General features: G+C 47.6%; 1 protein-coding gene across 1 annotated transcript in view; it reads right to left on the reverse strand.

Moving 5' to 3' along the window:
* The window catches only part of KDM2A (lysine demethylase 2A), a 542,877-nt gene that overhangs the window by 254,933 nt on the left and 260,301 nt on the right, over positions 1-27,643 (reverse strand). The window lies entirely within an intron of this gene.

A 27,643-nucleotide genomic window follows, 5' to 3' on the forward strand; every position in this document is an offset into this window, starting at 1 on the left:
CCGCATTAAGTCTCTCAGTCTGTCCGTCTGTCTGGGGGTGATGCGCTGAAGAAAGTTTTAACTCCATCTGCAGCTGTTTCCAAACAGCTCTCCAAAATTTAGCTGTAAACTGAGTTCCCCGATCCGAGACTAGGCTATTTGGCAATCCATGCAATCGATAGATTTCCTTTATAAACAGTTTTGCTGTTTCTGTAGCTTCTAAGGCTTCTGAGCAAGGAAGGAAATGTGCCATTTTGGTCAATGAATCCACGATGACCAATATCGCCGTCATTTCTTGTGACTTCGGTAGATCAGTTATAAAATCCATGGAAAGGTCCTTCCAGGGTTCGGTCGGCGTGGGTAGAGGGTTAAGCAAACCTACCGGTTTTCCCATGTCTGTTTTCGCTCGCATACAGACAGAGCAGGATTTTACATAGATCTCAATGTCTCGGCGCATTTGAGGCCACCAAAAATCCTTAGCCACATTCTGAATGGTCTTAAAGATGCCAAAGTGTCCAGCCGTGATAGAGTACTGGGGGGGGGCTGCCAACTTCATCTCCTTTGTATTGCGGTTGTCTAGATAGAGCATCCGCTCTCTGATTTTTTGCATGGGCATGGTAAGTAATCCTGAAGTTAAACCTAGCGAAAAACTGCAACCAACGTATCTGTCTTTGGTTCAGTTTCCTTGCTGTTTGCAGACTTTCCAAGTTCTTATGATCAGAACATACTTCGGTCTGCTGCTGGGCTCCCTCCAAATACTGTCTCCAATTTTCAGATGAGTCCTTGATGGCTAACAGCTCTTTTTCCCACACTGTATAATTTCTTTTGGCATCCTTTAATTTTCTGGAGAAATACGCACAGGGATACAATTCCTTCCCATCCATGCCTGTCTGCAAAAGAACCCCTCCTATGGCTAGGTCTGAAGCATCCGCTTCCACAACGAAAGGGCGGGTAGGGTCAGCAAAACGCAAAATAGGCTTGGATGCGAATTTCCTTTTCAGTTCCTCGAAAGCTCTTGCTGCGTTCTCTGTCCATTGAAACTTTCCTTTTCCCCTTAAACAGTCAGTAAGGGGGGCTGTTAGCTTAGAAAAGCCTGGGATGAATTTTCTGTAGTAATTGGTAAATCCCAAAAAACCCTGTACATCCTTCTTGGTGGTCGGCTGGCCCCAATCCAATACACAACTCACTTTCCCTGGATCCATCTCCACTCCTCCTGCCGAGATTCGGTATCCAAGGAAGTCCAAAGATGACAAGTCAAACCCACATTTCTCTAACTTGGCATACAAGTGATTCTCTCTCAGTCTTTTCAACACAGTTTTCACGTGTTGATCATGTTCTTCCTGGTTCTTTGAAAACACCAGAATATCATCCAGATAGGAAATCACATACTGATCCAAGAGGTCTCTAAACACTTTGTTCATTAACTTCTGAAACATGTCAGGAGCCCCAGATAGCCCAAAAGGCATCACCAAGTATTCAAATTGACCATAGGAGGTGTTGAAACCTGTTTTCCATTCATCCCCTTCTTTCATTCGAATCAGATTATATGCTCCCCTTAAGTCCAATTTCGTGAAGATTGTTGCAGAACGCAGTCGGTCTAACAATTCCGTAATCAGATGCAACGGATAACTGTTAGGGATAGTAATTTGATTTAATGCACGGTAATCATTACAGGGTCTGAGTTCACCTCCTTTCTTCTTCACGAACAGCAAGGGAACCCCTGCGGGGGATTGTGAGGGACGGATAAATCCTCACTTCAGATTTTTTCCCAAAAACTCTCTCAGAGCCGCTCTCTCTGGCTCTGTAAGGGAGTAAATTCTTCGAGCTGGAATGCTTGCTCCTGGCACTAAATCAATGACACAGTCATAAGGGCGATGAGGAGGTAAGGACTCTGCTTCCTTTTTGTTAAACACATCCCCAAACTCTACATATTTCGAGGGAAGGGCCACTTCCTTGACCCCCTGCACAGCTCCTGCTAGAGCTTTTATGGTTATCTCTGGCTGACAGTTCTCGTGACAGTACTGAGAAGTGAACCATACAACCGCATCCTTCCAGGCTATCTTTGGTTCATGCTTTGCTAGCCAGGGCATTCCCAGAATCACATCAAAGTTCGAGAGATCTGACACATACAAGGAAATTAACTCTTCGTGCCCAGGAATTTCTAGTTTCAATTCCTCCGTGGCTCGCGTCACTCCGCCTGATTTCAAAGGTCTACCGTCAATAGTTTCCACTGACAAGGGGGTGTCCAGTTTCCATTGGGAGATTTGGTGACGTTTTGCCAACTTTGCATCAATGAAATTGGTAGAGGCTCCACTGTCAATCAGCGCTGTAGAGTTAAACATTACTCCTGTGGAAGTTGTAATCCGAATTGGCAGCACCAGTACCCCTTTTGAGGGGGGCTGTGCTACCGAAGGCCCTTTGTACACAGTGGCCCCCAGCCCTCCGGCCTGCATGAGAGCTGGGTACTTTAGTTTCCCGATGGCCCTGTTTTATCCCCTTTAAGTCCGCATTCTCTAGCTATGTGGCCCGGCTTCGAACAGTACAAACAGAGACGTTCCCGACGACACCTTTCTTTTTCCTCTTCCGACAGCTTCGGACGAGCCCCTCCCTGTCCTTCGCCCTGGTTACCTGGCATCCCTGGAGTGGAAGGGATTTTACTGCGGGATGCTGAAGCTGAGTATCTCTGTACATCCTGTTTCTTTTCCAGGCGTCTTCCTTCCAACCGATGATCGATTTGCAGGCACAGCCTAATCAGCCCAGGCAAGTCAGTTGGGGGTGTAGTTCTGGCCAGATCATCCAAGATCTCGGCATTCAGTCCACTTCTGTACATAAACATCAGGGCTAAGTCATTATAACCAGTTTCCTGAGCCAGAATTTTAAAGGCATTAGTATACTCTGAAACAGTTCCTTTCCTTTGCTTCAAAGCGCCCAATTGCTTCGCCACAGTCTCAGCTATTTGAGGGTCCTGAAACATCTTGGTCATGGCTTGCATAAATCCTCAATATCTTCCTAGAATGGCATCCTTTCTTACCAGATAGGGAGTGACCCACTTGGCAGCTTCCCCTTCCAATAGACTGATCATGAAGGCCACTTTGGCCGCATCACTAGGAAACTCTGCATTCCTAATGTCCAGATACATTTCACATTGAGCCACGAAGGTGGAGAGTTGGTCACTCTGTCCTGCATATTTAGGTGGTAGTCCAATCGGGATCTTAACCACAGCGGCTGAAGGGGCTGTCCGCATTTGGGCTATCATGGATTTCAAGGTTTGGTTGTCAGTTTTCAATGCCCTTACTGACGCCAACAAGGTTTGGACATCTGCCTGTAAATCTGCAACAGTAGTCCTCAGCTGTCGCACTTCCTCCGCCTCAGAAGTGGGATTTGTCCCCCCTGCTGCTCCCCGTTCCATCTTGTCACGTTCAAGTGGTAGAAGCGTCGAGGGTGGGGTAGCTGGTTCTGTTCAACTGTCGTGTCCAGGTTGGGACTCAGGAACCAGACCAGTTGGTGAAAGCAATTCAGTTTTTATTAAAGTAATATCCAGACAAAGGCTACGCCTTCTCATGAAGTTTCACTACGAAACATAACCTGCGACTTGAAAGAGAGTTGACAGAACAAGGAACCACTATTCCCCCTGTCCCTTAAGAAGGGGGCAATCAGGCGCGAATTCTCTCACTCCACCTCAAAGTGCTCTCATCAACTCCCCTCCTCTTTTGTTGTCTCTTTTGCTGTCTCCTTGTATGTGGTGAAGGAGGTGCTACTGCCCCCTCCCCTTCTGAGGACTCTGATTCAGGTATGGGGGAAAGCGGGGGGGCAAGGCCTAAACCGTCTGGCTGCTTCTCTTTGCTTTTCCCTGGGTCAGGAGGAGGCTGGATTCCCCCTTGCTCTCCCTCCTTCTCCAACTGCTCTGAGCTCGAAGGGGGAGGGGGTGTGGGCAGCTCCTGGGAAGGATATGTGTCTGTGGGAACTTCAAGGTCTTTGCTGCCAGACAGTTCTATCTCTGAGACTCCCTCCCCCTCCTCTGCGTCTTCTTCACACGGCTCTGGCCAAAGGACCCCCTCCCTCTCCTCATCTTCTGAAACATCAGGGCCCCAATCCTGCATCCCGACACCATCCCCCTTCCCATGCTGTGCTTCCCCCCAACTTGTCGGCTTGGGACGATGAGGGAACCGTTGATGAAAGTTTTTTACTAAATCCGGGGCATGGACATCGCTCTCATTTTCCCATGACCTGTCGGCTGGTCCATAACCCTTCCAGTGAATCAAATACTGTAGTTTATTACGCCTTCTCCTGGCGTCCAGAATTTCTGCCACTTCAAACTCAGATTGCTCATCCAGTATTAACGGCGCCCCTGGAGATTCCGCTGGTTTTAACTCAGTGGGAGGGGCTGCTTTCGTTAACAAGGAGCGATGGAACACAGGGTGTATTTTAAAAGTATCTGGCAATTTCAGACGATAAGCCACTGGATTGATTTGCACCTCTATATCAAAGGGCCCCACTCTCTTATCCTGCAGCTTCCTGCATTTGCCTGGCATCTGGAGGAAGCGGGTAGACAACCATACCTTGTCTCCTATTTGAAGGGGGGCCCCCTCCCGTCGATGTTGATCAGCAATTCGTTTATACTCCGTTTTGGCCTCGTCTAATTGTTGTTTCAGTACCTGCTGCACTGCCTGAAGCTCCTGCAGAAATTCCCCTGCAGCCGGTACAGGCATACTCCCTGTACTGCTAGGGAAAGCTTTGGGGTGGAATCCATAATTAGCAAAGAAAGGTGTCTGCCCAGTACTGGTATGCAAAGAGTTATTATAAGCAAATTCTGCAAAATGAAAATATGAGACCCAATCAGTCTGTTGGTAAGATACATAACAACGTAAATACCTTTCCAGAACCGCATTAAGTCTCTCAGTCTGTCCGTCTGTCTGGGGGTGATGCGCTGAAGAAAGTTTTAACTCCATCTGCAGCTGTTTCCAAACAGCTCTCCAAAATTTAGCTGTAAACTGAGTTCCCCGATCCGAGACTAGGCTATTTGGCAATCCATGCAATCGATAGATTTCCTTTATAAACAGTTTTGCTGTTTCTGTAGCTTCTAAGGCTTCTGAGCAAGGAAGGAAATGTGCCATTTTGGTCAATGAATCCACGATGACCAATATCGCCGTCATTTCTTGTGACTTCGGTAGATCAGTTATAAAATCCATGGAAAGGTCCTTCCAGGGTTCGGTCGGCGTGGGTAGAGGGTTAAGCAAACCTACCGGTTTTCCCATGTCTGTTTTCGCTCGCATACAGACAGAGCAGGATTTTACATAGATCTCAATGTCTCGGCGCATTTGAGGCCACCAAAAATCCTTAGCCACATTCTGAATGGTCTTAAAGATGCCAAAGTGTCCAGCCGTGATAGAGTACTGGGGGGGGCTGCCAACTTCATCTCCTTTGTATTGCGGTTGTCTAGATAGAGCATCCGCTCTCTGATTTTTTGCATGGGCATGGTAAGTAATCCTGAAGTTAAACCTAGCGAAAAACTGCAACCAACGTATCTGTCTTTGGTTCAGTTTCCTTGCTGTTTGCAGACTTTCCAAGTTCTTATGATCAGAACATACTTCGGTCTGCTGCTGGGCTCCCTCCAAATACTGTCTCCAATTTTCAGATGAGTCCTTGATGGCTAACAGCTCTTTTTCCCACACTGTATAATTTCTTTTGGCATCCTTTAATTTTCTGGAGAAATACGCACAGGGATACAATTCCTTCCCATCCATGCCTGTCTGCAAAAGAACCCCTCCTATGGCTAGGTCTGAAGCATCCGCTTCCACAACGAAAGGGCGGGTAGGGTCAGCAAAACGCAAAATAGGCTTGGATGCGAATTTCCTTTTCAGTTCCTCGAAAGCTCTTGCTGCGTTCTCTGTCCATTGAAACTTTCCTTTTCCCCTTAAACAGTCAGTAAGGGGGGCTGTTAGCTTAGAAAAGCCTGGGATGAATTTTCTGTAGTAATTGGTAAATCCCAAAAAACCCTGTACATCCTTCTTGGTGGTCGGCTGGCCCCAATCCAATACACAACTCACTTTCCCTGGATCCATCTCCACTCCTCCTGCCGAGATTCGGTATCCAAGGAAGTCCAAAGATGACAAGTCAAACCCACATTTCTCTAACTTGGCATACAAGTGATTCTCTCTCAGTCTTTTCAACACAGTTTTCACGTGTTGATCATGTTCTTCCTGGTTCTTTGAAAACACCAGAATATCATCCAGATAGGAAATCACATACTGATCCAAGAGGTCTCTAAACACTTTGTTCATAAACTTCTGAAACATGTCAGGAGCCCCAGATAGCCCAAAAGGCATCACCAAGTATTCAAATTGACCATAGGAGGTGTTGAAACCTGTTTTCCATTCATCCCCTTCTTTCATTCGAATCAGATTATATGCTCCCCTTAAGTCCAATTTCGTGAAGATTGTTGCAGAACGCAGTCGGTCTAACAATTCCGTAATCAGATGCAACGGATAACTGTTAGGGATAGTAATTTGATTTAATGCACGGTAATCATTACAGGGTCTGAGTTCACCTCCTTTCTTCTTCACGAACAGCAAGGGAACCCCTGCGGGGGATTGTGAGGGACGGATAAATCCTCACTTCAGATTTTTTCCCAAAAACTCTCTCAGAGCCGCTCTCTCTGGCTCTGTAAGGGAGTAAATTCTTCGAGCTGGAATGCTTGCTCCTGGCACTAAATCAATGACACAGTCATAAGGGCGATGAGGAGGTAAGGACTCTGCTTCCTTTTTGTTAAACACATCCCCAAACTCTACATATTTCGAGGGAAGGGCCACTTCCTTGACCCCCTGCACAGCTCCTGCTAGAGCTTTTATGGTTATCTCTGGCTGACAGTTCTCGTGACAGTACTGAGAAGTGAACCATACAACCGCATCCTTCCAGGCTATCTTTGGTTCATGCTTTGCTAGCCAGGGCATTCCCAGAATCACATCAAAGTTCGAGAGATCTGACACATACAAGGAAATTAACTCTTCGTGCCCAGGAATTTCTAGTTTCAATTCCTCCGTGGCTCGCGTCACTCCGCCTGATTTCAAAGGTCTACCGTCAATAGTTTCCACTGACAAGGGGGTGTCCAGTTTCCATTGGGAGATTTGGTGACGTTTTGCCAACTTTGCATCAATGAAATTGGTAGAGGCTCCACTGTCAATCAGCGCTGTAGAGTTAAACATTACTCCTGTGGAAGTTGTAATCCGAATTGGCAGCACCAGTACCCCTTTTGAGGGGGGCTGTGCTACCGAAGGCCCTTTGTACACAGTGGCCCCCAGCCCTCTGGCCTGCATGAGAGCTGGGTACTTTAGTTTCCCGATGGCCCTGTTTTATCCCCTTTAAGTCCGCATTCTCTAGCTATGTGGCCCGGCTTCGAACAGTACAAACAGAGACGTTCCCGACGACACCTTTCTTTTTCCTCTTCCGACAGCTTCGGACGAGCCCCTCCCTGTCCTTCGCCCTGGTTACCTGGCATCCCTGGAGTGGAAGGGATTTTACTGCGGGATGCTGAAGCTGAGTATCTCTGTACGTCCTGTTTCTTTTCCAGGCGTCTTCCTTCCAACCGATGATCGATTTGCAGGCACAGCCTAATCAGCCCAGGCAAGTCAGTTGGGGGTGTAGTTCTGGCCAGATCATCCAAGATCTCGGCATTCAGTCCACTTCTGTACATAAACATCAGGGCTAAGTCATTATAACCAGTTTCCTGAGCCAGAATTTTAAAGGCATTAGTATACTCTGAAACAGTTCCTTTCCTTTGCTTCAAAGCGCCCAATTGCTTCGCCACAGTCTCAGCTATTTGAGGGTCCTGAAACATCTTGGTCATGGCTTGCATAAATCCTCAATATCTTCCTAGAATGGCATCCTTTCTTACCAGATAGGGAGTGACCCACTTGGCAGCTTCCCCTTCCAATAGACTGATCATGAAGGCCACTTTGGCCGCATCACTAGGAAACTCTGCATTCCTAATGTCCAGATACATTTCACATTGAGCCACGAAGGTGGAGAGTTGGTCACTCTGTCCTGCATATTTAGGTGGTAGTCCAATCGGGATCTTAACCACAGCGGCTGAAGGGGCTGTCCGCATTTGGGCTATCATGGATTTCAAGGTTTGGTTGTCAGTTTTCAATGCCCTTACTGACGCCAACAAGGTTTGGACATCTGCCTGTAAATCTGCAACAGTAGTCCTCAGCTGTCGCACTTCCTCCGCCTCAGAAGTGGGATTTGTCCCCCCTGCTGCTCCCCGTTCCATCTTGTCACGTTCAAGTGGTAGAAGCGTCGAGGGTGGGGTAGCTGGTTCTGTTCAACTGTCGTGTCCAGGTTGGGACTCAGGAACCAGACCAGTTGGTGAAAGCAATTCAGTTTTTATTAAAGTAATATCCAGACAAAGGCTACGCCTTCTCATGAAGTTTCACTACGAAACATAACCTGCGACTTGAAAGAGAGTTGACAGAACAAGGAACCACTATTCCCCCTGTCCCTTAAGAAGGGGGCAGTCAGGCGCGAATTCTCTCACTCCACCTCAAAGTGCTCTCATCAACTCCCCTCCTCTTTTGTTGTCTCTTTTGCTGTCTCCTTGTATGTGGTGAAGGAGGTGCTACTGCCCCCTCCCCTTCTGAGGACTCTGATTCAGGTATGGGGGAAAGCGGGGGGGCAAGGCCTAAACCGTCTGGCTGCTTCTCTTTGCTTTTCCCTGGGTCAGGACGAGGCTGGATTCCCCCTTGCTCTCCCTCCTTCTCCACCTGCTCTGAGCTCGAAGGGGGAGGGGGTGTGGGCAGCTCCTGGGAAGGATATGTGTCTGTGGGAACTTCAAGGTCTTTGCTGCCAGACAGTTCTATCTCTGAGACTCCCTCCCCCTCCTCTGCGTCTTCTTCACACGGCTCTGGCCAAAGGACCCCCTCCCTCTCCTCATCTTCTGAAACATCAGGGCCCCAATCCTGCATCCCGACACCATCCCCCTTCCCATGCTGTGCTTCCCCCCAACTTGTCGGCTTGGGACAATGAGGGAACCGTTGATGAAAGTTTTTTACTAAATCCGGGGCATGGACATCGCTCTCATATCCCCATGACCTGTCGGCTGGTCCATAACCCTTCCAGTGAATCAAATACTGTAGTTTATTATGCCTTCTCCTGGAGTCCAGAATTTCTGCCACTTCAAACTCAGATTGCTCATCCAGTATTAACGGCGCCCCTGGAGATTCCGCTGGTCTTAACTCAGTGGGAGGGGCTGCTTTCGTTAACAAGGAGCGATGGAACACAGGGTGTATTTTAAAAGTATCTGGCAATTTCAGACGATAACCCACTGGATTGATTTGCACCTCTATTTCAAAGGGCCCCACTCTCTTATCCTGCAGCTTCCTGCATTTGCCCGGCATCTGGAGGAAGCGGGTAGACAACCATACCTTGTCTCCTATTTGAAGGGGGCCCCCCTCCTGTCGATGTTGATCAGCAATTCGTTTATTCTCCGTTTTGGCCTCATCTAATTGTTGTTTCAGTACCTGCTGCACTGCCTGAAGCTCCTGCAGAAATTCCCCTGCAGCCGGTACAGGCATACTCCCTGTACTGCTAGGGAAAGCTTTGGGGTGGAATCCATAATTAGCAAAGAAAGGTGTCTGCCCAGTACTGGTATGCAAAGAGTTATTATAAGCAAATTCTGCAAAATGAAAATATGAGACCCAATCAGTCTGTTGGTAAGACACATAACAACGTAAATACCTTTCCAGAACCGCATTAAGTCTCTCAGTCTGTCCGTCTATCTGGGGGTGATGCGCTGAAGAAAGTTTTAACTCCATCTGCAGCTGTTTCCAAACAGCTCTCCAAAATTTAGCTGTAAACTGAGTTCCCCGATCCGAGACTAGGCTATTTGGCAATCCATGCAATCGATAGATTTCCTTTATAAACAGTTTTGCTGTTTCTGTAGCTTCTAAGGCTTCTGAGCAAGGAAGGAAATGTGCCATTTTGGTCAATGAATCCACGATGACCAATATCGCCGTCATTTCTTGTGACTTCGGTAGATCAGTTATAAAATCCATGGAAAGGTCCTTCCAGGGTTCGGTCGGCGTGGGTAGAGGGTTAAGCAAAACTACCGGTTTTCCCATGTCTGTTTTCGCTCGCATACAGACAGAGCAGGATTTTACATAGATCTCAATGTCTCGGCGCATTTGAGGCCACCAAAAATCCTTAGCCACATTCTGAATGGTCTTAAAGATGCCAAAGTGTCCAGCCGTGATAGAGTACTGGGAGGGGCTGCCAACTTCATCTCCTTTGTATTGCGGTTGTCTAGATAGAGCATCCGCTCTCTGATTTTTTGCATGGGCATGGTAAGTAATCCTGAAGTTAAACCTAGCGAAAAACTGCAACCAACGTATCTGTCTTTGGTTCAGTTTCCTTGCTGTTTGCAGACTTTCCAAGTTCTTATGATCAGAACATACTTCGGTCTGCTGCTGGGCTCCCTCCAAATACTGTCTCCAATTTTCAGATGAGTCCTTGATGGCTAACAGCTCTTTTTCCCACACTGTATAATTTCTTTTGGCATCCTTTAATTTTCTGGAGAAATACGCACAGGGATACAATTCCTTCCCATCCATGCCTGTCTGCAAAAGAACCCCTCCTATGGCTAGGTCTGAAGCATCCGCTTCCACAACGAAAGGGCGGGTAGGGTCAGCAAAACGCAAAATAGGCTTGGATGCGAATTTCCTTTTCAGTTCCTCGAAAGCTCTTGCTGCGTTCTCTGTCCATTGAAACTTTCCTTTTCCCCTTAAACAGTCAGTAAGGGGGGCTGTTAGCTTAGAAAAGCCTGGGATGAATTTTCTGTAGTAATTGGTAAATCCCAAAAAACCCTGTACATCCTTCTTGGTGGTCGGCTGGCCCCAATCCAATACACAACTCACTTTCCCTGGATCCATCTCCACTCCTCCTGCCGAGATTCGGTATCCAAGGAAGTCCAAAGATGACAAGTCAAACCCACATTTCTCTAACTTGGCATACAAGTGATTCTCTCTCAGTCTTTTCAACACAGTTTTCACATGTTGATCATGTTCTTCCTGGTTCTTTGAAAACACCAGAATATCATCCAGATAGGAAATCACATACTGATCCAAGAGGTCTCTAAACACTTTGTTCATAAACTTCTGAAACATGTCAGGAGCCCCAGATAGCCCAAAAGGCATCACCAAGTATTCAAATTGACCATAGGAGGTGTTGAAACCTGTTTTCCATTCATCCCCTTCTTTCATTCGAATCAGATTATATGCTCCCCTTAAGTCCAATTTCGTGAAGATTGTTGCAGAACGCAGTCGGTCTAACAATTCCGTAATCAGATGCAACGGATAACTGTTAGGGATAGTAATTTGATTTAATGCACGGTAATCATTACAGGGTCTGAGTTCACCTCCATTCTTCTTCACGAACAGCAAGGGAACCCCTGCGGGGGATTGTGAGGGACGGATAAATCCTCACTTCAGATTTTTTCCCAAAAACTCTCTCAGAGCCGCTCTCTCTGGCTCTGTAAGGGAGTAAATTCTTCGAGCTGGAATGCTTGCTCCTGGCACTAAATCAATGACACAGTCATAAGGGCGATGAGGAGGTAAGGACTCTGCTTCCTTTTTGTTAAACACATCCCCAAACTCTACATATTTCGAGGGAAGGGCCACTTCCTTGACCCCCTGCACAGCTCCTGCTAGAGCTTTTATGGTTATCTCTGGCTGACAGTTCTCGTGACAGTACTGAGAAGTGAACCATACAACCGCATCCTTCCAGGCTATCTTTGGTTCATGCTTTGCTAGCCAGGGCATTCCCAGAATCACATCAAAGTTCGAGAGATCTGACACATACAAGGAAATTAACTCTTCGTGCCCAGGAATTTCTAGTTTCAATTCCTCCGTGGCTCGCGTCACTCCGCCTGATTTCAAAGGTCTACCGTCAATAGTTTCCACTGACAAGGGGGTGTCCAGTTTCCATTGGGAGATTTGGTGACGTTTTGCCAACTTTGCATCAATGAAATTGGTAGAGGCTCCACTGTCAATCAGCGCTGTAGAGTTAAACATTACTCCTGTGGAAGTTGTAATCCGAATTGGCAGCACCAGTACCCCTTTTGAGGGGGGCTGTGCTACCGAAGGCCCTTTGTACACAGTGGCCCCCAGCCCTCCGGCCTGCATGAGAGCTGGGTACTTTAGTTTCCCGATGGCCCTGTTTTATCCCCTTTAAGTCCGCATTCTCTAGCTATGTGGCCCGGCTTCGAACAGTACAAACAGAGACGTTCCCGACGACACCTTTCTTTTTCCTCTTCCGACAGCTTCGGACGAGCCCCTCCCTGTCCTTCGCCCTGGTTACCTGGCATCCCTGGAGTGGAAGGGATTTTACTGCGGGATGCTGAAGCTGAGTATCTCTGTACGTCCTGTTTCTTTTCCAGGCGTCTTCCTTCCAACCGATGATCGATTTGCAGGCACAGCCTAATCAGCCCAGGCAAGTCAGTTGGGGGTGTAGTTCTGGCCAGATCATCCAAGATCTCGGCATTCAGTCCACTTCTGTACATAAACATCAGGGCTAAGTCATTATAACCAGTTTCCTGAGCCAGAATTTTAAAGGCATTAGTATACTCTGAAACAGTTCCTTTCCTTTGCTTCAAAGCGCCCAATTGCTTCGCCACAGTCTCAGCTATTTGAGGGTCCTGAAACATCTTGGTCATGGCTTGCATAAATCCTCAATATCTTCCTAGAATGGCATCCTTTCTTACCAGATAGGGAGTGACCCACTTGGCAGCTTCCCCTTCCAATAGACTGATCATGAAGGCCACTTTGGCCGCATCACTAGGAAACTCTGCATTCCTAATGTCCAGATACATTTCACATTGAGCCACGAAGGTGGAGAGTTGGTCACTCTGTCCTGCATATTTAGGTGGTAGTCCAATCGGGATCTTAACCACAGCGGCTGAAGGGGCTGTCCGCATTTGGGCTATCATGGATTTCAAGGTTTGGTTGTCAGTTTTCAATGCCCTTACTGACGCCAACAAGGTTTGGACATCTGCCTGTAAATCTGCAACAGTAGTCCTCAGCTGTCGCACTTCCTCCGCCTCAGAAGTGGGATTTGTCCCCCCTGCTGCTCCCCGTTCCATCTTGTCACGTTCAAGTGGTAGAAGCGTCGAGGGTGGGGTAGCTGGTTCTGTTCAACTGTCGTGTCCAGGTTGGGACTCAGGAACCAGACCAGTTGGTGAAAGCAATTCAGTTTTTATTAAAGTAATATCCAGACAAAGGCTACGCCTTCTCATGAAGTTTCACTACGAAACATAACCTGCGACTTGAAAGAGAGTTGACAGAACAAGGAACCACTATTCCCCCTGTCCCTTAAGAAGGGGGCAATCAGGCGCGAATTCTCTCACTCCACCTCAAAGTGCTCTCATCAACTCCCCTCCTCTTTTGTTGTCTCTTTTGCTGTCTCCTTGTATGTGGTGAAGGAGGTGCTACTGCCCCCTCCCCTTCTGAGGACTCTGATTCAGGTATGGGGGAAAGCGGGGGGGCAAGGCCTAAACCGTCTGGCTGCTTCTCTTTGCTTTTCCCTGGGTCAGGAGGAGGCTGGATTCCCCCTTGCTCTCCCTCCTTCTCCAACTGCTCTGAGCTCGAAGGGGGAGGGGGTGTGGGCAGCTCCTGGGAGGGATATGTGTCTGTGGGAACTTCAAGGTCTTTGCTGCCAGACAGTTCTATCTCTGAGACTCCCTCCCCCTCCTCTGCGTCTTCTTCACACGGCTCTGGCCAAAGGACCCCCTCCCTCTCCTCATCTTCTGAAACATCAGGGCCCCAATCCTGCATCCCGACACCATCCCCCTTCCCATGCTGTGCTTCCCCCCAACTTGTCGGCTTGGGACGATGAGGGAACCGTTGATGAAAGTTTTTTACTAAATCCGGGGCATGGACATCGCTCTCATTTTCCCATGACCTGTCGGCTGGTCCATAACCCTTCCAGTGAATCAAATACTGTAGTTTATTACGCCTTCTCCTGGCGTCCAGAATTTCTGCCACTTCAAACTCAGATTGCTCATCCAGTATTAACGGCGCCCCTGGAGATTCCGCTGGTTTTAACTCAGTGGGAGGGGCTGCTTTCGTTAACAAGGAGCGATGGAACACAGGGTGTATTTTAAAAGTATCTGGCAATTTCAGACGATAAGCCACTGGATTGATTTGCACCTCTATATCAAAGGGCCCCACTCTCTTATCCTGCAGCTTCCTGCATTTGCCTGGCATCTGGAGGAAGCGGGTAGACAACCATACCTTGTCTCCTATTTGAAGGGGGGCCCCCTCCCGTCGATGTTGATCAGCAATTCGTTTATACTCCGTTTTGGCCTCGTCTAATTGTTGTTTCAGTACCTGCTGCACTGCCTGAAGCTCCTGCAGAAATTCCCCTGCAGCCGGTACAGGCATACTCCCTGTACTGCTAGGGAAAGCTTTGGGGTGGAATCCATAATTAGCAAAGAAAGGTGTCTGCCCAGTACTGGTATGCAAAGAGTTATTATAAGCAAATTCTGCAAAATGAAAATATGAGACCCAATCAGTCTGTTGGTAAGATACATAACAACGTAAATACCTTTCCAGAACCGCATTAAGTCTCTCAGTCTGTCCGTCTGTCTGGGGGTGATGCGCTGAAGAAAGTTTTAACTCCATCTGCAGCTGTTTCCAAACAGCTCTCCAAAATTTAGCTGTAAACTGAGTTCCCCGATCCGAGACTAGGCTATTTGGCAATCCATGCAATCGATAGATTTCCTTTATAAACAGTTTTGCTGTTTCTGTAGCTTCTAAGGCTTCTGAGCAAGGAAGGAAATGTGCCATTTTGGTCAATGAATCCACGATGACCAATATCGCCGTCATTTCTTGTGACTTCGGTAGATCAGTTATAAAATCCATGGAAAGGTCCTTCCAGGGTTCGGTCGGCGTGGGTAGAGGGTTAAGCAAAACTACCGGTTTTCCCATGTCTGTTTTCGCTCGCATACAGACAGAGCAGGATTTTACATAGATCTCAATGTCTCGGCGCATTTGAGGCCACCAAAAATCCTTAGCCACATTCTGAATGGTCTTAAAGATGCCAAAGTGTCCAGCCGTGATAGAGTACTGGGAGGGGCTGCCAACTTCATCTCCTTTGTATTGCGGTTGTCTAGATAGAGCATCCGCTCTCTGATTTTTTGCATGGGCATGGTAAGTAATCCTGAAGTTAAACCTAGCGAAAAACTGCAACCAACGTATCTGTCTTTGGTTCAGTTTCCTTGCTGTTTGCAGACTTTCCAAGTTCTTATGATCAGAACATACTTCGGTCTGCTGCTGGGCTCCCTCCAAATACTGTCTCCAATTTTCAGATGAGTCCTTGATGGCTAACAGCTCTTTTTCCCACACTGTATAATTTCTTTTGGCATCCTTTAATTTTCTGGAGAAATACGCACAGGGATACAATTCCTTCCCATCCATGCCTGTCTGCAAAAGAACCCCTCCTATGGCTAGGTCTGAAGCATCCGCTTCCACAACGAAAGGGCGGGTAGGGTCAGCAAAACGCAAAATAGGCTTGGATGCGAATTTCCTTTTCAGTTCCTCGAAAGCTCTTGCTGCGTTCTCTGTCCATTGAAACTTTCCTTTTCCCCTTAAACAGTCAGTAAGGGGGGCTGTTAGCTTAGAAAAGCCTGGGATGAATTTTCTGTAGTAATTGGTAAATCCCAAAAAACCCTGTACATCCTTCTTGGTGGTCGGCTGGCCCCAATCCAATACACAACTCACTTTCCCTGGATCCATCTCCACTCCTCCTGCCGAGATTCGGTATCCAAGGAAGTCCAAAGATGACAAGTCAAACCCACATTTCTCTAACTTGGCATACAAGTGATTCTCTCTCAGTCTTTTCAACACAGTTTTCACATGTTGATCATGTTCTTCCTGGTTCTTTGAAAACACCAGAATATCATCCAGATAGGAAATCACATACTGATCCAAGAGGTCTCTAAACACTTTGTTCATAAACTTCTGAAACATGTCAGGAGCCCCAGATAGCCCAAAAGGCATCACCAAGTATTCAAATTGACCATAGGAGGTGTTGAAACCTGTTTTCCATTCATCCCCTTCTTTCATTCGAATCAGATTATATGCTCCCCTTAAGTCCAATTTCGTGAAGATTGTTGCAGAACGCAGTCGGTCTAACAATTCCGTAATCAGATGCAACGGATAACTGTTAGGGATAGTAATTTGATTTAATGCACGGTAATCATTACAGGGTCTGAGTTCACCTCCATTCTTCTTCACGAACAGCAAGGGAACCCCTGCGGGGGATTGTGAGGGACGGATAAATCCTCACTTCAGATTTTTTCCCAAAAACTCTCTCAGAGCCGCTCTCTCTGGCTCTGTAAGGGAGTAAATTCTTCGAGCTGGAATGCTTGCTCCTGGCACTAAATCAATGACACAGTCATAAGGGCGATGAGGAGGTAAGGACTCTGCTTCCTTTTTGTTAAACACATCCCCAAACTCTACATATTTCGAGGGAAGGGCCACTTCCTTGACCCCCTGCACAGCTCCTGCTAGAGCTTTTATGGTTATCTCTGGCTGACAGTTCTCGTGACAGTACTGAGAAGTGAACCATACAACCGCATCCTTCCAGGCTATCTTTGGTTCATGCTTTGCTAGCCAGGGCATTCCCAGAATCACATCAAAGTTCGAGAGATCTGACACATACAAGGAAATTAACTCTTCGTGCCCAGGAATTTCTAGTTTCAATTCCTCCGTGGCTCGCGTCACTCCGCCTGATTTCAAAGGTCTACCGTCAATAGTTTCCACTGACAAGGGGGTGTCCAGTTTCCATTGGGAGATTTGGTGACGTTTTGCCAACTTTGCATCAATGAAATTGGTAGAGGCTCCACTGTCAATCAGCGCTGTAGAGTTAAACATTACTCCTGTGGAAGTTGTAATCCGAATTGGCAGCACCAGTACCCCTTTTGAGGGGGGCTGTGCTACCGAAGGCCCTTTGTACACAGTGGCCCCCAGCCCTCCGGCCTGCATGAGAGCTGGGTACTTTAGTTTCCCGATGGCCCTGTTTTATCCCCTTTAAGTCCGCATTCTCTAGCTATGTGGCCCGGCTTCGAACAGTACAAACAGAGACGTTCCCGACGACACCTTTCTTTTTCCTCTTCCGACAGCTTCGGACGAGCCCCTCCCTGTCCTTCGCCCTGGTTACCTGGCATCCCTGGAGTGGAAGGGATTTTACTGCGGGATGCTGAAGCTGAGTATCTCTGTACGTCCTGTTTCTTTTCCAGGCGTCTTCCTTCCAACCGATGATCGATTTGCAGGCACAGCCTAATCAGCCCAGGCAAGTCAGTTGGGGGTGTAGTTCTGGCCAGATCATCCAAGATCTCGGCATTCAGTCCACTTCTGTACATAAACATCAGGGCTAAGTCATTATAACCAGTTTCCTGAGCCAGAATTTTAAAGGCATTAGTATACTCTGAAACAGTTCCTTTCCTTTGCTTCAAAGCGCCCAATTGCTTCGCCACAGTCTCAGCTATTTGAGGGTCCTGAAACATCTTGGTCATGGCTTGCATAAATCCTCAATATCTTCCTAGAATGGCATCCTTTCTTACCAGATAGGGAGTGACCCACTTGGCAGCTTCCCCTTCCAATAGACTGATCATGAAGGCCACTTTGGCCGCATCACTAGGAAACTCTGCATTCCTAATGTCCAGATACATTTCACATTGAGCCACGAAGGTGGAGAGTTGGTCACTCTGTCCTGCATATTTAGGTGGTAGTCCAATCGGGATCTTAACCACAGCGGCTGAAGGGGCTGTCCGCATTTGGGCTATCATGGATTTCAAGGTTTGGTTGTCAGTTTTCAATGCCCTTACTGACGCCAACAAGGTTTGGACATCTGCCTGTAAATCTGCAACAGTAGTCCTCAGCTGTCGCACTTCCTCCGCCTCAGAAGTGGGATTTGTCCCCCCTGCTGCTCCCCGTTCCATCTTGTCACGTTCAAGTGGTAGAAGCGTCGAGGGTGGGGTAGCTGGTTCTGTTCAACTGTCGTGTCCAGGTTGGGACTCAGGAACCAGACCAGTTGGTGAAAGCAATTCAGTTTTTATTAAAGTAATATCCAGACAAAGGCTACGCCTTCTCATGAAGTTTCACTACGAAACATAACCTGCGACTTGAAAGAGAGTTGACAGAACAAGGAACCACTATTCCCCCTGTCCCTTAAGAAGGGGGCAATCAGGCGCGAATTCTCTCACTCCACCTCAAAGTGCTCTCATCAACTCCCCTCCTCTTTTGTTGTCTCTTTTGCTGTCTCCTTGTATGTGGTGAAGGAGGTGCTACTGCCCCCTCCCCTTCTGAGGACTCTGATTCAGGTATGGGGGAAAGCGGGGGGGCAAGGCCTAAACCGTCTGGCTGCTTCTCTTTGCTTTTCCCTGGGTCAGGAGGAGGCTGGATTCCCCCTTGCTCTCCCTCCTTCTCCAACTGCTCTGAGCTCGAAGGGGGAGGGGGTGTGGGCAGCTCCTGGGAGGGATATGTGTCTGTGGGAACTTCAAGGTCTTTGCTGCCAGACAGTTCTATCTCTGAGACTCCCTCCCCCTCCTCTGCGTCTTCTTCACACGGCTCTGGCCAAAGGACCCCCTCCCTCTCCTCATCTTCTGAAACATCAGGGCCCCAATCCTGCATCCCGACACCATCCCCCTTCCCATGCTGTGCTTCCCCCCAACTTGTCGGCTTGGGACGATGAGGGAACCGTTGATGAAAGTTTTTTACTAAATCCGGGGCATGGACATCGCTCTCATTTTCCCATGACCTGTCGGCTGGTCCATAACCCTTCCAGTGAATCAAATACTGTAGTTTATTACGCCTTCTCCTGGCGTCCAGAATTTCTGCCACTTCAAACTCAGATTGCTCATCCAGTATTAACGGCGCCCCTGGAGATTCCGCTGGTTTTAACTCAGTGGGAGGGGCTGCTTTCGTTAACAAGGAGCGATGGAACACAGGGTGTATTTTAAAAGTATCTGGCAATTTCAGACGATAAGCCACTGGATTGATTTGCACCTCTATATCAAAGGGCCCCACTCTCTTATCCTGCAGCTTCCTGCATTTGCCTGGCATCTGGAGGAAGCGGGTAGACAACCATACCTTGTCTCCTATTTGAAGGGGGGCCCCCTCCCGTCGATGTTGATCAGCAATTCGTTTATACTCCGTTTTGGCCTCGTCTAATTGTTGTTTCAGTACCTGCTGCACTGCCTGAAGCTCCTGCAGAAATTCCCCTGCAGCCGGTACAGGCATACTCCCTGTACTGCTAGGGAAAGCTTTGGGGTGGAATCCATAATTAGCAAAGAAAGGTGTCTGCCCAGTACTGGTATGCAAAGAGTTATTATAAGCAAATTCTGCAAAATGAAAATATGAGACCCAATCAGTCTGTTGGTAAGATACATAACAACGTAAATACCTTTCCAGAACCGCATTAAGTCTCTCAGTCTGTCCGTCTGTCTGGGGGTGATGCGCTGAAGAAAGTTTTAACTCCATCTGCAGCTGTTTCCAAACAGCTCTCCAAAATTTAGCTGTAAACTGAGTTCCCCGATCCGAGACTAGGCTATTTGGCAATCCATGCAATCGATAGATTTCCTTTATAAACAGTTTTGCTGTTTCTGTAGCTTCTAAGGCTTCTGAGCAAGGAAGGAAATGTGCCATTTTGGTCAATGAATCCACGATGACCAATATCGCCGTCATTTCTTGTGACTTCGGTAGATCAGTTATAAAATCCATGGAAAGGTCCTTCCAGGGTTCGGTCGGCGTGGGTAGAGGGTTAAGCAAACCTACCGGTTTTCCCATGTCTGTTTTCGCTCGCATACAGACAGAGCAGGATTTTACATAGATCTCAATGTCTCGGCGCATTTGAGGCCACCAAAAATCCTTAGCCACATTCTGAATGGTCTTAAAGATGCCAAAGTGTCCAGCCGTGATAGAGTACTGGGGGGGGCTGCCAACTTCATCTCCTTTGTATTGCGGTTGTCTAGATAGAGCATCCGCTCTCTGATTTTTTGCATGGGCATGGTAAGTAATCCTGAAGTTAAACCTAGCGAAAAACTGCAACCAACGTATCTGTCTTTGGTTCAGTTTCCTTGCTGTTTGCAGACTTTCCAAGTTCTTATGATCAGAACATACTTCGGTCTGCTGCTGGGCTCCCTCCAAATACTGTCTCCAATTTTCAGATGAGTCCTTGATGGCTAACAGCTCTTTTTCCCACACTGTATAATTTCTTTTGGCATCCTTTAATTTTCTGGAGAAATACGCACAGGGATACAATTCCTTCCCATCCATGCCTGTCTGCAAAAGAACCCCTCCTATGGCTAGGTCTGAAGCATCCGCTTCCACAACGAAAGGGCGGGTAGGGTCAGCAAAACGCAAAATAGGCTTGGATGCGAATTTCCTTTTCAGTTCCTCGAAAGCTCTTGCTGCGTTCTCTGTCCATTGAAACTTTCCTTTTCCCCTTAAACAGTCAGTAAGGGGGGCTGTTAGCTTAGAAAAGCCTGGGATGAATTTTCTGTAGTAATTGGTAAATCCCAAAAAACCCTGTACATCCTTCTTGGTGGTCGGCTGGCCCCAATCCAATACACAACTCACTTTCCCTGGATCCATCTCCACTCCTCCTGCCGAGATTCGGTATCCAAGGAAGTCCAAAGATGACAAGTCAAACCCACATTTCTCTAACTTGGCATACAAGTGATTCTCTCTCAGTCTTTTCAACACAGTTTTCACGTGTTGATCATGTTCTTCCTGGTTCTTTGAAAACACCAGAATATCATCCAGATAGGAAATCACATACTGATCCAAGAGGTCTCTAAACACTTTGTTCATAAACTTCTGAAACATGTCAGGAGCCCCAGATAGCCCAAAAGGCATCACCAAGTATTCAAATTGACCATAGGAGGTGTTGAAACCTGTTTTCCATTCATCCCCTTCTTTCATTCGAATCAGATTATATGCTCCCCTTAAGTCCAATTTCGTGAAGATTGTTGCAGAACGCAGTCGGTCTAACAATTCCGTAATCAGATGCAACGGATAACTGTTAGGGATAGTAATTTGATTTAATGCACGGTAATCATTACAGGGTCTGAGTTCACCTCCTTTCTTCTTCACGAACAGCAAGGGAACCCCTGCGGGGGATTGTGAGGGACGGATAAATCCTCACTTCAGATTTTTTCCCAAAAACTCTCTCAGAGCCGCTCTCTCTGGCTCTGTAAGGGAGTAAATTCTTCGAGCTGGAATGCTTGCTCCTGGCACTAAATCAATGACACAGTCATAAGGGCGATGAGGAGGTAAGGACTCTGCTTCCTTTTTGTTAAACACATCCCCAAACTCTACATATTTCGAGGGAAGGGCCACTTCCTTGACCCCCTGCACAGCTCCTGCTAGAGCTTTTATGGTTATCTCTGGCTGACAGTTCTCGTGACAGTACTGAGAAGTGAACCATACAACCGCATCCTTCCAGGCTATCTTTGGTTCATGCTTTGCTAGCCAGGGCATTCCCAGAATCACATCAAAGTTCGAGAGATCTGACACATACAAGGAAATTAACTCTTCGTGCCCAGGAATTTCTAGTTTCAATTCCTCCGTGGCTCGCGTCACTCCGCCTGATTTCAAAGGTCTACCGTCAATAGTTTCCACTGACAAGGGGGTGTCCAGTTTCCATTGGGAGATTTGGTGACGTTTTGCCAACTTTGCATCAATGAAATTGGTAGAGGCTCCACTGTCAATCAGCGCTGTAGAGTTAAACATTACTCCTGTGGAAGTTGTAATCCGAATTGGCAGCACCAGTACCCCTTTTGAGGGGGGCTGTGCTACCGAAGGCCCTTTGTACACAGTGGCCCCCAGCCCTCTGGCCTGCATGAGAGCTGGGTACTTTAGTTTCCCGATGGCCCTGTTTTATCCCCTTTAAGTCCGCATTCTCTAGCTATGTGGCCCGGCTTCGAACAGTACAAACAGAGACGTTCCCGACGACACCTTTCTTTTTCCTCTTCCGACAGCTTCGGACGAGCCCCTCCCTGTCCTTCGCCCTGGTTACCTGGCATCCCTGGAGTGGAAGGGATTTTACTGCGGGATGCTGAAGCTGAGTATCTCTGTACGTCCTGTTTCTTTTCCAGGCGTCTTCCTTCCAACCGATGATCGATTTGCAGGCACAGCCTAATCAGCCCAGGCAAGTCAGTTGGGGGTGTAGTTCTGGCCAGATCATCCAAGATCTCGGCATTCAGTCCACTTCTGTACATAAACATCAGGGCTAAGTCATTATAACCAGTTTCCTGAGCCAGAATTTTAAAGGCATTAGTATACTCTGAAACAGTTCCTTTCCTTTGCTTCAAAGCGCCCAATTGCTTCGCCACAGTCTCAGCTATTTGAGGGTCCTGAAACATCTTGGTCATGGCTTGCATAAATCCTCAATATCTTCCTAGAATGGCATCCTTTCTTACCAGATAGGGAGTGACCCACTTGGCAGCTTCCCCTTCCAATAGACTGATCATGAAGGCCACTTTGGCCGCATCACTAGGAAACTCTGCATTCCTAATGTCCAGATACATTTCACATTGAGCCACGAAGGTGGAGAGTTGGTCACTCTGTCCTGCATATTTAGGTGGTAGTCCAATCGGGATCTTAACCACAGCGGCTGAAGGGGCTGTCCGCATTTGGGCTATCATGGATTTCAAGGTTTGGTTGTCAGTTTTCAATGCCCTTACTGACGCCAACAAGGTTTGGACATCTGCCTGTAAATCTGCAACAGTAGTCCTCAGCTGTCGCACTTCCTCCGCCTCAGAAGTGGGATTTGTCCCCCCTGCTGCTCCCCGTTCCATCTTGTCACGTTCAAGTGGTAGAAGCGTCGAGGGTGGGGTAGCTGGTTCTGTTCAACTGTCGTGTCCAGGTTGGGACTCAGGAACCAGACCAGTTGGTGAAAGCAATTCAGTTTTTATTAAAGTAATATCCAGACAAAGGCTACGCCTTCTCATGAAGTTTCACTACGAAACATAACCTGCGACTTGAAAGAGAGTTGACAGAACAAGGAACCACTATTCCCCCTGTCCCTTAAGAAGGGGGCAATCAGGCGCGAATTCTCTCACTCCACCTCAAAGTGCTCTCATCAACTCCCCTCCTCTTTTGTTGTCTCTTTTGCTGTCTCCTTGTATGTGGTGAAGGAGGTGCTACTGCCCCCTCCCCTTCTGAGGACTCTGATTCAGGTATGGGGGAAAGCGGGGGGGCAAGGCCTAAACCGTCTGGCTGCTTCTCTTTGCTTTTCCCTGGGTCAGGAGGAGGCTGGATTCCCCCTTGCTCTCCCTCCTTCTCCAACTGCTCTGAGCTCGAAGGGGGAGGGGGTGTGGGCAGCTCCTGGGAGGGATATGTGTCTGTGGGAACTTCAAGGTCTTTGCTGCCAGACAGTTCTATCTCTGAGACTCCCTCCCCCTCCTCTGCGTCTTCTTCACACGGCTCTGGCCAAAGGACCCCCTCCCTCTCCTCATCTTCTGAAACATCAGGGCCCCAATCCTGCATCCCGACACCATCCCCCTTCCCATGCTGTGCTTCCCCCCAACTTGTCGGCTTGGGACGATGAGGGAACCGTTGATGAAAGTTTTTTACTAAATCCGGGGCATGGACATCGCTCTCATTTTCCCATGACCTGTCGGCTGGTCCATAACCCTTCCAGTGAATCAAATACTGTAGTTTATTACGCCTTCTCCTGGCGTCCAGAATTTCTGCCACTTCAAACTCAGATTGCTCATCCAGTATTAACGGCGCCCCTGGAGATTCCGCTGGTTTTAACTCAGTGGGAGGGGCTGCTTTCGTTAACAAGGAGCGATGGAACACAGGGTGTATTTTAAAAGTATCTGGCAATTTCAGACGATAAGCCACTGGATTGATTTGCACCTCTATATCAAAGGGCCCCACTCTCTTATCCTGCAGCTTCCTGCATTTGCCTGGCATCTGGAGGAAGCGGGTAGACAACCATACCTTGTCTCCTATTTGAAGGGGGGCCCCCTCCCGTCGATGTTGATCAGCAATTCGTTTATACTCCGTTTTGGCCTCGTCTAATTGTTGTTTCAGTACCTGCTGCACTGCCTGAAGCTCCTGCAGAAATTCCCCTGCAGCCGGTACAGGCATACTCCCTGTACTGCTAGGGAAAGCTTTGGGGTGGAATCCATAATTAGCAAAGAAAGGTGTCTGCCCAGTACTGGTATGCAAAGAGTTATTATAAGCAAATTCTGCAAAATGAAAATATGAGACCCAATCAGTCTGTTGGTAAGATACATAACAACGTAAATACCTTTCCAGAACCGCATTAAGTCTCTCAGTCTGTCCGTCTGTCTGGGGGTGATGCGCTGAAGAAAGTTTTAACTCCATCTGCAGCTGTTTCCAAACAGCTCTCCAAAATTTAGCTGTAAACTGAGTTCCCCGATCCGAGACTAGGCTATTTGGCAATCCATGCAATCGATAGATTTCCTTTATAAACAGTTTTGCTGTTTCTGTAGCTTCTAAGGCTTCTGAGCAAGGAAGGAAATGTGCCATTTTGGTCAATGAATCCACGATGACCAATATCGCCGTCATTTCTTGTGACTTCGGTAGATCAGTTATAAAATCCATGGAAAGGTCCTTCCAGGGTTCGGTCGGCGTGGGTAGAGGGTTAAGCAAACCTACCGGTTTTCCCATGTCTGTTTTCGCTCGCATACAGACAGAGCAGGATTTTACATAGATCTCAATGTCTCGGCGCATTTGAGGCCACCAAAAATCCTTAGCCACATTCTGAATGGTCTTAAAGATGCCAAAGTGTCCAGCCGTGATAGAGTACTGGGGGGGGGCTGCCAACTTCATCTCCTTTGTATTGCGGTTGTCTAGATAGAGCATCCGCTCTCTGATTTTTTGCATGGGCATGGTAAGTAATCCTGAAGTTAAACCTAGCGAAAAACTGCAACCAACGTATCTGTCTTTGGTTCAGTTTCCTTGCTGTTTGCAGACTTTCCAAGTTCTTATGATCAGAACATACTTCGGTCTGCTGCTGGGCTCCCTCCAAATACTGTCTCCAATTTTCAGATGAGTCCTTGATGGCTAACAGCTCTTTTTCCCACACTGTATAATTTCTTTTGGCATCCTTTAATTTTCTGGAGAAATACGCACAGGGATACAATTCCTTCCCATCCATGCCTGTCTGCAAAAGAACCCCTCCTATGGCTAGGTCTGAAGCATCCGCTTCCACAACGAAAGGGCGGGTAGGGTCAGCAAAACGCAAAATAGGCTTGGATGCGAATTTCCTTTTCAGTTCCTCGAAAGCTCTTGCTGCGTTCTCTGTCCATTGAAACTTTCCTTTTCCCCTTAAACAGTCAGTAAGGGGGGCTGTTAGCTTAGAAAAGCCTGGGATGAATTTTCTGTAGTAATTGGTAAATCCCAAAAAACCCTGTACATCCTTCTTGGTGGTCGGCTGGCCCCAATCCAATACACAACTCACTTTCCCTGGATCCATCTCCACTCCTCCTGCCGAGATTCGGTATCCAAGGAAGTCCAAAGATGACAAGTCAAACCCACATTTCTCTAACTTGGCATACAAGTGATTCTCTCTCAGTCTTTTCAACACAGTTTTCACGTGTTGATCATGTTCTTCCTGGTTCTTTGAAAACACCAGAATATCATCCAGATAGGAAATCACATACTGATCCAAGAGGTCTCTAAACACTTTGTTCATTAACTTCTGAAACATGTCAGGAGCCCCAGATAGCCCAAAAGGCATCACCAAGTATTCAAATTGACCATAGGAGGTGTTGAAACCTGTTTTCCATTCATCCCCTTCTTTCATTCGAATCAGATTATATGCTCCCCTTAAGTCCAATTTCGTGAAGATTGTTGCAGAACGCAGTCGGTCTAACAATTCCGTAATCAGATGCAACGGATAACTGTTAGGGATAGTAATTTGATTTAATGCACGGTAATCATTACAGGGTCTGAGTTCACCTCCTTTCTTCTTCACGAACAGCAAGGGAACCCCTGCGGGGGATTGTGAGGGACGGATAAATCCTCACTTCAGATTTTTTCCCAAAAACTCTCTCAGAGCCGCTCTCTCTGGCTCTGTAAGGGAGTAAATTCTTCGAGCTGGAATGCTTGCTCCTGGCACTAAATCAATGACACAGTCATAAGGGCGATGAGGAGGTAAGGACTCTGCTTCCTTTTTGTTAAACACATCCCCAAACTCTACATATTTCGAGGGAAGGGCCACTTCCTTGACCCCCTGCACAGCTCCTGCTAGAGCTTTTATGGTTATCTCTGGCTGACAGTTCTCGTGACAGTACTGAGAAGTGAACCATACAACCGCATCCTTCCAGGCTATCTTTGGTTCATGCTTTGCTAGCCAGGGCATTCCCAGAATCACATCAAAGTTCGAGAGATCTGACACATACAAGGAAATTAACTCTTCGTGCCCAGGAATTTCTAGTTTCAATTCCTCCGTGGCTCGCGTCACTCCGCCTGATTTCAAAGGTCTACCGTCAATAGTTTCCACTGACAAGGGGGTGTCCAGTTTCCATTGGGAGATTTGGTGACGTTTTGCCAACTTTGCATCAATGAAATTGGTAGAGGCTCCACTGTCAATCAGCGCTGTAGAGTTAAACATTACTCCTGTGGAAGTTGTAATCCGAATTGGCAGCACCAGTACCCCTTTTGAGGGGGGCTGTGCTACCGAAGGCCCTTTGTACACAGTGGCCCCCAGCCCTCCGGCCTGCATGAGAGCTGGGTACTTTAGTTTCCCGATGGCCCTGTTTTATCCCCTTTAAGTCCGCATTCTCTAGCTATGTGGCCCGGCTTCGAACAGTACAAACAGAGACGTTCCCGACGACACCTTTCTTTTTCCTCTTCCGACAGCTTCGGACGAGCCCCTCCCTGTCCTTCGCCCTGGTTACCTGGCATCCCTGGAGTGGAAGGGATTTTACTGCGGGATGCTGAAGCTGAGTATCTCTGTACATCCTGTTTCTTTTCCAGGCGTCTTCCTTCCAACCGATGATCGATTTGCAGGCACAGCCTAATCAGCCCAGGCAAGTCAGTTGGGGGTGTAGTTCTGGCCAGATCATCCAAGATCTCGGCATTCAGTCCACTTCTGTACATAAACATCAGGGCTAAGTCATTATAACCAGTTTCCTGAGCCAGAATTTTAAAGGCATTAGTATACTCTGAAACAGTTCCTTTCCTTTGCTTCAAAGCGCCCAATTGCTTCGCCACAGTCTCAGCTATTTGAGGGTCCTGAAACATCTTGGTCATGGCTTGCATAAATCCTCAATATCTTCCTAGAATGGCATCCTTTCTTACCAGATAGGGAGTGACCCACTTGGCAGCTTCCCCTTCCAATAGACTGATCATGAAGGCCACTTTGGCCGCATCACTAGGAAACTCTGCATTCCTAATGTCCAGATACATTTCACATTGAGCCACGAAGGTGGAGAGTTGGTCACTCTGTCCTGCATATTTAGGTGGTAGTCCAATCGGGATCTTAACCACAGCGGCTGAAGGGGCTGTCCGCATTTGGGCTATCATGGATTTCAAGGTTTGGTTGTCAGTTTTCAATGCCCTTACTGACGCCAACAAGGTTTGGACATCTGCCTGTAAATCTGCAACAGTAGTCCTCAGCTGTCGCACTTCCT

This window comes from Rhineura floridana, chromosome 2 (assembly GCF_030035675.1).
Source record: "Rhineura floridana isolate rRhiFlo1 chromosome 2, rRhiFlo1.hap2, whole genome shotgun sequence".
In the NCBI taxonomy this organism is placed as follows: domain Eukaryota; kingdom Metazoa; phylum Chordata; class Lepidosauria; order Squamata; family Rhineuridae; genus Rhineura; species Rhineura floridana.